This window comes from Hylobates moloch, unplaced genomic scaffold, assembly GCF_009828535.3.
Source record: "Hylobates moloch isolate HMO894 unplaced genomic scaffold, HMol_V3 SCAFFOLD_19, whole genome shotgun sequence".
Taxonomy (NCBI): domain Eukaryota; kingdom Metazoa; phylum Chordata; class Mammalia; order Primates; family Hylobatidae; genus Hylobates; species Hylobates moloch.
Genome location: NW_026652294.1, coordinates 64,549,467 through 64,559,686, shown reverse-complemented (window position 1 = coordinate 64,559,686; position 10,220 = coordinate 64,549,467). Strand labels below are relative to the sequence as shown.

The 10,220-nt window shown below is 41.2% G+C and overlaps 1 pseudogene; it reads right to left on the bottom strand.

Moving 5' to 3' along the window:
• Positions 1–7,792: 7,792 nt before the first annotated feature.
• On the bottom strand, positions 7,793–8,972 carry LOC116458908 (large ribosomal subunit protein uL3-like; annotated as a pseudogene).
• Between the last annotated feature and the right edge of the window lie 1,248 nt (positions 8,973–10,220).

Below are 10,220 nucleotides of genomic sequence, written 5' to 3'. Positions count from 1 at the left end.
GAGCAAAAGCTGAGTGGTCCCAGCCAGCTGTAAGCATGGAGCCTCACTTTCCAATTCAATCAATTATACTGTTTGTATTAGTCTGTTTTCATGCTGCTGATAAAGACATACCCAAGATTGGGCAATTTACAGAAGAAAGAGGTTTATTAGACTTACAGTTCCACATGGCTGGGGAGGCCTCACAATCATAGCAGAAGGTGAAAGGCACATCTCACATGGTGGCAGACAAGACAAGAGAGTTGTGTGGGGAAACTCTCTTTTATAAAACCATCAGATCTCATGAGACATATTCACTATCATGAGAATAGCATGAGAAAGACCTGTCCCCATGATTCAATTACCTCTCACAGGATCCCTCCCACAACACGTGGGAATTATGGGAATTACAATTCAAGATGAGATTTGGGTAGGGGCACAGCCAAACCATGTCATATTCCTGGCAGAGAACACTTCCCTGAATGTTTGAGTCAACATTAACCTATTTTTTCTAAGGTACATAGAAGTGTCAACGTTCTGTAGCTCCAATGAATTGGACACTGAGAAGTAACTGGGAGAAGGTGGAGTTAGATTTGTTGTTAGGAATCAAAGGGTCTTGCAAGCTACATCCTCAAAAGTGAAAGATTTTTGCTGAATATATCAAGAATCAAATAATTCTAGTTGTTGACAAGACTTCCACAAACTACTTCCTATTTGGTTAATTCTCACTGAAAAAAGAAAACGCCACCAGTTGCAATTGAGCATGGGAAGACATGTAAACCATCAAATCACACTCTGCATTTATGATATCCTTGGGTTCAGCAACGCTGCACTTATCTGTGGAAGATCACAGATAAATGCAGGTCTGCCTTCAATTCTGTTTTGTTTTGTTTTGTTTTGAGGCAGAGTCTCTGTCAACCAGGCTGGAATGCAGTGGCACAATCCCGGCTCACTGAAACCTCAGCCTTTCAGGTTCAAGTTATTCTCCTGCCTCAGCCTCCCAAGTAGCTGGGACTACAGGCACACAGTACCATGCCTGGCTAATCTTTTGTATTTTTAGTGGAGATTGTGTCTCACCATGTTACCCAGGCTGGTCTCGAACTTCTGAGCTCAGGCAATCTACCCACCTCAGCCTCTCAAAGTGCTAGGATTGCAGGTGTGAGCCACTGTGCCCAGCCTCTACCTTCAATTCTGAAAGCCTTACTCAGGGCAGCCACACCACCTGCCATAGCAGCCAAGGAGAGGTGGCTAGACCATAGAAAATAATGTTCCAAAGTGGCTTACTGAAAGCATAAATCTAAGTTGGTGAGAGACAGTTTTGCACATAAGAAAGAGAGGGAGAGGCAGAGGAAAAAAAAATAAAGCAAAAGGGGGGGTCAAGAACAGTGGCTCACACCTGTAATCCCAACACTTTGAGAAACCAAAGCAGGAGGACTGCTTGAGCCAAAGAGTTTGAGGCCAGCCTGGGCAACATAGTGAGACCTCCATACCTACAATTTCTTTCTTTTTTTTTTTTTTTTTGAAATTAGCCAGGTATGGTGGTGGGCACCTGCAGTCCTAGCTACTGGGGAGGTGGAGGTGGATCACTTGAGCCCAGGAAGTAGAGGCTACAGTGAGCTGTGAATATGCCACTGCACTCCAGCCTAGGTGACAAAGCAAGACCCTGTCTCAAAAGAAAAAGAAAGAAAAAAAATGAAAGAAAAATGGAAAAAAAAACTTTAAAGAAAACTGATAAGGAAAATATAAGAAAAGGAAGGAAAGGGAATTAACAGGTACAAACTGCCCTCAACCTCTAGTAAGTGAGGATCCTTATTATCACTTTACACATAAGGAAAATGGGACACAAAGCAGTTAACATACTTGCAGGAGCAGGTGCGTTAGCTCATTCCTGTAATCCCAGCACTCTGGAAGGCTGAGGCAGGAGGATAACTTGAGCCCAAGAGTTCAAGACCAGCCTGAGCAACACAGTGAGACCATGTGTCTACGAAAAATTTAAAAAATTAGCCAGGTACACTGGTGCAAACATATAGTCCCAGCTACTTGGAAGGCTGAGGGGGGAAGATTACTTGAGCCTGGGAGTTTGATGTTGTCGTGAACTATGATCCCGCCATTGCATTTCCGCCTGGGCAACAGAGAGAGATACTGTCTCAAAACAAACAAACACACAACAAAACGAACAACAAGAACAGACACACCACTTGCAGAAGGTGTGTATCCATTGAGTAACAGATGGAAAGAGGAAAGAAATAAGGAGGAGTGGGATTCTGAAGAGTGAAAATGTATAAGGATGAGGGGAAAATGAATGTATAAAGAGATGAAAGGGGAAGAAAGGCAGGCAAAATAATCCAATACTGTAATTCAAAAGGAAAGATTGCAACACTGACATTTCCCGGTCATTCAGCTATGAAGGCCCTGTTGCCCTGGGACCATACCAGGCTGGCCCTTCTCTGAGTATAGGGACCTTTCTTAAACACAAACCCAGGTGGTCATCCACTGTGTGAACAGGTTGTATTCTTACTCTGTGGAATTTCGGGAACAGCTTCAGAGAAACAATTTTGCATCAAGTCCTGACCAATCCTTAGGTAGAATACTGTGGAGGTCTAAAATGCCAGGACATACATAAGGCCAAAGAACCTATATTTCTTCTTCCGTCCCAGATCTCAACCCAGACTCGGGTGGGCAGGCCAATGTCTCCCAGCTCATCTAACTGTGACAAAAGGTCTTTCTAACCGCCTCGCCCCCACCCAAACAAAAAACATACCACCGGGTAAGCACTGCAACCTGGTTCTCTGGAAATTACAGACCAACTGTAATGTGTTTTGTCAGCATCCTTGCTTTGGATTTTTTGGTGTATGTCTGTCTATCTTTAATGTTAATGTGAGTTTAAGAAACCTCCTACCTTGTCCTCTTTTCTGAGCACAGAAAGTCCTGTTGACACATAGGGGTCAGGGCTATAGAGAGAATCTGGCCAGCTGGCTAAGAGTAATAAATCCAGACTAGAGGTGAACAGCCCACAAATTTCTCATATTCTTCTTTTTGGTTATCAGCCATCATTTTTCAATAGGTTCACATAACCTCCCAGCCCTAACACACAGAGCTCCAAAACTCCAGCTCTTGGCTATGGGAATGTTATTAAAACAACAGAAACAAGTCGTAACCAAGTACCAAGTTATATCAAGCATTGTGGAAGCTAATAATGACTACAACTATGATAACAAATAGTATATACTATTCCGTGTTCACAGGTGACTTTCACATATATTGTTTCATTTCATCATCATTAGTAATCCTGAGAAGTAGATGAGGCAAGTATTTTTCACTGTTGCCTGGATAAACAACCTGAGGTTCAGGCAGGTTAGGAAATGACTAGTGAGGGGAGGACATAGAATTGAAACTTCTAGTCCTGACCTTGGTCCTCTTTTCACCATATCATAGCTTTTGGTATATTCAGCTCACTTTTGAAATAAAATTTGCCCACCTACAACTCTCACTTGGTGGTATTATATCTGATCTCTAGATTTAAACAGAAAAAAAAGTTCCTATTTGTTTGTTTGTGTGTTGCATTTCAAACAGAACTTGAACTGGCTAATACCTTATGTAAAGGCATGTCTTCTTCAAGCTAAGCATTGTCATTTCTTTCAAGCAGGAAGGTCCAAAGAAGTGAAAAAACAGAGATGTGGAGGAAAGATTCCTAATACACTCTCCTTCCAGGAGGACTCAGCAGGAACTCTCTCTGGCTTCCTGGGCAACAAATCCAACCAGGAGGATCTTACCTAAGAGTCTTGCTTTAAGTGTATATAGATTTAAATTTTTAGAAAGAAAGATATATATACACACACACACACACACACACACACACACACACACATATATATTTAAGTACATTTGCTCATGTATGGTGGCTGAAATGAAAATACCATCACGGGCCATGCACAGTGGCTCACACCTGTAATCCCAGCACTTTGGGAGGCCGAGGTGGGCAGATCGCTTGAGGTCAGGAGTTTGAGACCAGTCTGACCAACATGGTGAAACCCCGTCTCTACTAAAAATACAAAAATTAGCTGGGCATGGGGGCGGACATGGTGGTGGGCATGGTGGGCATGGTGGCGGGTGCCTGTAATCCCAGCTACCCAGGAGGCTAAGGCAGGAGAATCACTCGAACCCAGGAGACGGAGGATGCGGTGAGCCCATATCACGCCACTGCACTCCAGCCTGGGCAACACAGTGAGACTCCATCTCAAAAAAAAAAAAAAAGAGAGAGAGAGAGAAAAGAAAAAAAAATACCATCATGTACTAAAGGTGTTTCCCAACTTATTAAAGTGAACTGACCCTTTTAAACCATCCTAGGCTTGCTGATTACTTCCAAACTTCATCTCATCCCTACTCCTTTCCAACTTTAGAAGGTGGTGAGTAAATTATTCTTACTGGTGGTAGTGGCAGATTTTAAAATTATTATTATTATTATTCTCCTCATTGAATAAGTGGTGACCACATATATTTGGCTAATTTTTCAGATTGCTTTTATAATTCTTGAAAGTCCCTGTCTCCCATGGATACATCATTTGCTACACCATGCCAGTATTGTCTCCACAAATATATTTTCATTATAATCATTTCCGTTTCAATCCTGCTTAAGTATAGCATTCCCTCATAGTAAGGAACTACCTGGGTTTCCCCCTCAAATTAGAGAAAAGTAAACAGACAAGTTACAAGTATGTAGGCAAATGAATTATAGTCAGCCGTAACTTCTTCATTATGCCACCATTTCGTGAACTCTTGAGGTTAGGTGCTGTGCTTATGCATAGGCAAAAGGTACAGTGAAGCCACGAAGCCCTGGGTTCCAATTTGTCTCTGTCACTTACTAGATTTGATCTTGGTTAAATCATATGATTTCCCCAGAATTCAGTTTCCTCATCTGGGACATCAGCTTTGCAGAGGTTTTGCGAAGACTGAGTAAAATATGAATATTGAAAAGCTGACACGGAGGAAACAATAAATATTAGCTTCTTGTCCCATTATTCATCTTAGCATCCTCACAAGATGAACACCCAATTATTTATTTGTTAAATTGCTCTGAGTACAGGCATACGTTGGAGATTTTTCAGGTTTGGTTCCAGACCACCGTGATGAAGCAAATATCACAATAAAGCAAGTCACACAAATGTTTCGGTTTCCCACTGCATAGAAAAGTTATGTTTACACTGTGTTATATATTAAGTATGCAATGACATTAAGTCCAGAAAAGTAACATACATAGCTTCACTTAAAAATACTTCATTGACAAATAATGCTAATGATCATATGAGCCTTCAGCAAGTTATAATCTTGCTAACGGTGGAGGGTCTTACCTCTACGTTGATGGCTGCTGACTGATCAGTGTGGTGGTTGCTGAAGGTTGGGATGGCTGCGTCGATTTCTTAAACTAAGACATCAGTGAAGTTTGCTACATCAATTGACTCTTCTTTTCGAGAAAGATTCTCTGTAGCATGCTGTGTTTGAGAGCATTTTACCCACAACAGAACTTCTTTCAAAAGTGGAGTCAATCTCCTCAAACCCTGCCACTACTTTATCGACTAAGTTTATTTCTACCCTAAATTCTTTGCTATCATTTCAATAATGTTCACAGCACATTCACAAGGAGACTTCATCTTAAGAAACCACTTTTTTGCCTGTCCATAAGCACCTCCTCATCTCTTCAGATTTTATCATGAGATTATAGAAATTCAGTAACATCTTCAGGCTTCACTTATAATTCTAGTTATCTTGCCCTTTCCACCACATCTACGGTGACTTCCTCTAGTAAAGTTCTGAACCCCTCGAAGTCATCCATGAAGATTGATGTAAACTTCTTCCAAACTCCTGTTAGTGTTGATATTTGACCTCTTCCCATGAATCACCATCGTTCTTAATAGCATCCAGAATGGTGAAGTCTCTCCACAAGGTTATCCATTTAGTTTGCCCAGATCCATCAGAGGAATCACTATCCAGGGCAACTGCAGCCTTAAAAATCGTATTTCTTAAATTGTAAGGCTTGAAAGTTGAAATTATTCCTTGATCCATGAGCTGCAGAACGAATGTTATGTTAGCAGGCGAGAAACCATTAATCTCCTTGTACATCTCCATGAGAGTTCTTGGCTGACCCCGGTGGATTGTCAATAAGCAGTAATATTTTAAAAGGAATATTTTCTTTAGGCAGCAGATCTCAACAGTGGGCTTAAACTATGCAGTAAACCATGCTGTAAACAGATATGCTGTCATCTAAGCTTTGTTGTTCCACTTACAGAGCACAGGCAGAACAGATTTAGCATAATAATTAAGGGCCTTATGATTTTTGGAATAGTAAATGAGCATTGGCTTCAATTTAATGTCACCAGTTGCACTGAGCCCCTAAAAAGAAAGTTAGCCTGTCCCTTGAAGGTAAGCATTGACTTCTCCTCTCTAGTTATGAAAGTCTTAGATGGCATCTTCCTGCAAGAGAAGGCTGTTTCATCTACATTGAAAATCTGTTGTTTAGTGTAGATACCTTTATTGTTGATCTTAGCTGGATCTTCTAGATAACTTGCTGCAGTTTCTACATCAACACTTGCTGTTTCACTTTGTACTTTCATATTATGGAGACGGTTTCTCTCCTTAAACCTCATGCACCAATTTCTATTAGCTTCAAACTTTTCTTCTGCAGCTTCCTTACCTCTCTTGGCCTTCATAGAATTGAGGAGAGTTAGGGCCTTGCTCCGGATTAGGCTTTGGTTTAAGGGAATGTTGTGGCTGGTTTGATCTTCTATCCAGACCACTACAACTCTCCCCATATCAGCAATAAGGCTGTTTTGCTTTCTTATCATCCATGTGTTCACTAGAGTAGCATTTTTAATTTCCTTCAAGAATTTTTCCTTTGCATTCACCGTTTGGCTAACTTTTTGGCACAAAAACCCTGGCTTTCTGCCTGTCTCAGCTTTCAACATGCTGTCCTCACTAAGCTTAAACATTTTTAGCTTTGGTTTAAAGTGAGAGAGATGTGACTCTTCCTTTCACTTGAACACTTAGAGGCCACTGTTGTGTTATTAAGTGGCCTAATTTCAATATTTTATGTTGTAGGGAATATGAAAATCCAGGGAGAGGGAGAAAGATGGAGAGCTGCCAGTCAGTGGCACAGTCAGAACAGACATATTTATCAATTAAACTCACCATCTTATATAGGTGTGATTTGTGGTACCCCAAAAGAATTATAACAGTAACATCAGAGATCACCATAACAGATATAATAGTAATAAATTTGAAATACTGCAAGGCTTATCCAAATATGACACAGAGACATGAAGTGAGCTCAAGCTGTTGGCAAAATGGTACCAGTAGACTTGCTTGACACAGGGTTGCCACAAACTTCAATTTGTAAAAAATGCAATATCTGTAAAATATAATAAAGTGGAGTGCAATAAAACAAGGTACCTGTATATCAAATCTCTGCTTTGAATTTTCTTATCTCTTAGTTTTTAAGGAGAAAAAAATGATTAAAAATTAAGGCCAGATGATTCTAGATAGCATAAGAGAATATAGGGTGGAGAATTAGGGGTGGGAGCAGCCGGGGAATAGGTTTGCCCACCTTCAAACTCATACTGCAGTTCTAGATATAGTGAGTGGTTTGTTATAATTTTTGAGTGTTTTTATTTGTTGTTTGTTTTGTTTTATAAATGGAAGTTATAAAGCACAAAGTAAAATGAACGACATCAACCAACCTTATGATTCAGAGTTTTTGTTTTGTTTTTCAGTAGAAAAATAACTCCTATTGAGACCCCACTGGCTGCACCATCTGTTCCTGACATTAAGCTCCTTCTTCCTCTGCTGTTCCATCTTTCGTGAGTGGTCCCACGAATGCTTTCTTCTCCTCCAGGGTCTGGAAGCTGCCATGGCCAACTTGGAGGTGGTGTTAGTGTTCTCCAGAGGCCACTGCTGTGTACCAGCAAAGACTTGCAGAGGTTGAGCACTCACTTCTTGGTTCCCACCACACAGTCTTTCGGCATGACAAAGTTATTGCTCACTTCACCATAGATAAAGCCATCCAGAGGATTAATGCTCTTGTCAGACAGATCATAATCAGTGGATGCGCTGTTCTTAATCAGTTTGCCGTCCTTGATAAGGTAGCTCTGGATGATCGTAGAGGTATTCTTGCTGATCTCAGTGAGGTGGTAGTAGCCTTTCTGCCCGGTGCATACCACAGAGAAAACGACATGGACAGGATGTCATGCCCCAGCACAGGCAACCTTGTGCAGCCCTTAGTGGGTCTTCCAGGACAGTTTATTGGTGTGCCAATGACTGGTGACCACTTTGTAGCCTTCGCCCTTGGTCACCCCAGTGACATTGATCATTGCATACTGCCCAAACACTTGGTTCACAGGTACTTGCTGCTCTAGACTCTTCTGGGACTACTCTCATTTCTCGGTCACAGTGCTTCCATTCATCTGCGTCTCCATCAGGTGCCTTCCAGCATAGAGGAAGCAGGCACATCTGGGTGTGAGCAATGATGCAGATGACTTGGCAGTACTTTTTCATGCTGTTGAAGTTCTTCTCCAGCTGCTTTTCACCATCCTCCTCCTGCCATTTCTTGCAGTACTTGGTAAAGGCCTTCTTCTCAGATTTATGCCAGTTCTTACAGAAGCACCTCTTGTACTAATTCTGGATGTGCTCAGCATAGGTGGTCTTGAAAGTCCGGAGGCCTCAAGGAGTTTCCACGTAGCCCACAATTCCTACAACCACCATGGGTGGCATTTTCACAATGGCCCAGCTTCTGCTTCCCTCTTGTTCACCTTGGATCCTGGCCTACAGACTTCCCACACAATGTAGGTCATGCCAGCCTTGTAAACCTGGAATGCCATGAAGTGGACTGACTGGGAAGGCTCATGCTTGGAGAAGCTCTTCACCTTCCCATGATGCCTGCTGCCGTGCCTCCCAGGCAGGAAGCTCAGGGACCCAGGTCTGGGAGCAGAGAGCTTCCTGTGAGACATGTTGTCATCAAATCCCGCCAGTAGAGCAGGAGTTCTTAATAGCTTGAGTGGATCCTCCTTTCCCAGAGATGCATTATATAATTAGCACCAAATTTTTAAAACAAAATGCTTCAATTACTTTTGTTACAGTGTGTTTAAAGTAGTGAAAAATGAGAAACAATGTAACATCCAATAATAGGAGTATGACTATATAAACTGTAATCGCTCACACAATGGAATAGCATGTCACCATTATGAGGCAGACTTTTATTTACTGATACGTGAGTGAAAAATTCAGGATACAAATACACACACAGAGGAAATGGACACTTTTCAATATATTTATAGGTAAACTTGCACAAATTTTCTGGCAGGTTATATAGTAAATTATTTTCTCTGGGTGGTAGCTTTAGGATGATTAAATTTATTTCCCTTTTACTTCTTAGTAAAATATATTGTACTTCATCAAGAATATTCATTAATTCTGTGATTTAACAAGGGAAGGATGAGGCACACAATTATTTTTTAAGTAATTCAATATTTATCTACAGCCTCTTCCTCCTGATGGCCACTGCTTTGAAATAAGCTCGCCTGAATTAAATAATCTGAAGGACTCTAACTTGGTCAGTAGCATTTCATTCTCTATCCTAAATATATCTTTGGAGTTTTATTAGATAAAAATAAATATTTATTAGATATTGTGAGAGGAAAAATAAACAGGTCCTACCAAACATGAAGCCTAATCAAAATTTTGAGTTTTTAATTATATTTATTTGCAGTGAATCTGCTTCTTAAAAAATGATTGCAAAAAGGTCATAGTTTCTAATAGTCTATATAAGAAGGGAAGGGAAGAATCATGGGAGGGTGGGACTAAGCAGCTATAGATGGGTGCTGAATAAAGAGAGGAACATCTAATCATTTTCATAGTTCTATTACTAAGAAATTGATGACAGGTCAGGCACGGTGGCTCATGTCTGTACTCCCAGGACTTTGGGAGACTGAGGCAGGAGGATCACTTGAGACCAGAAGTCGAAGACCAGTCTGGGCAACATACTGAGATCCTGTCTCTCCAAAATATGTTTAAAATTACCCAAGCACAGTGGTGCATGCCTGTAGTCCTAGCTACTCAAGAGGCTGAGGTAGGAGGATCACTTGAGCCCAGGAGGTCGAGGCTGCAGTGAGCTATGATTGTGCCACTGCACTCCAGCCTGAGAAGCAGAGCAAGACTCTATCTCAAAAAAAAAAAATGAAAAGAAATTGATAACAAGA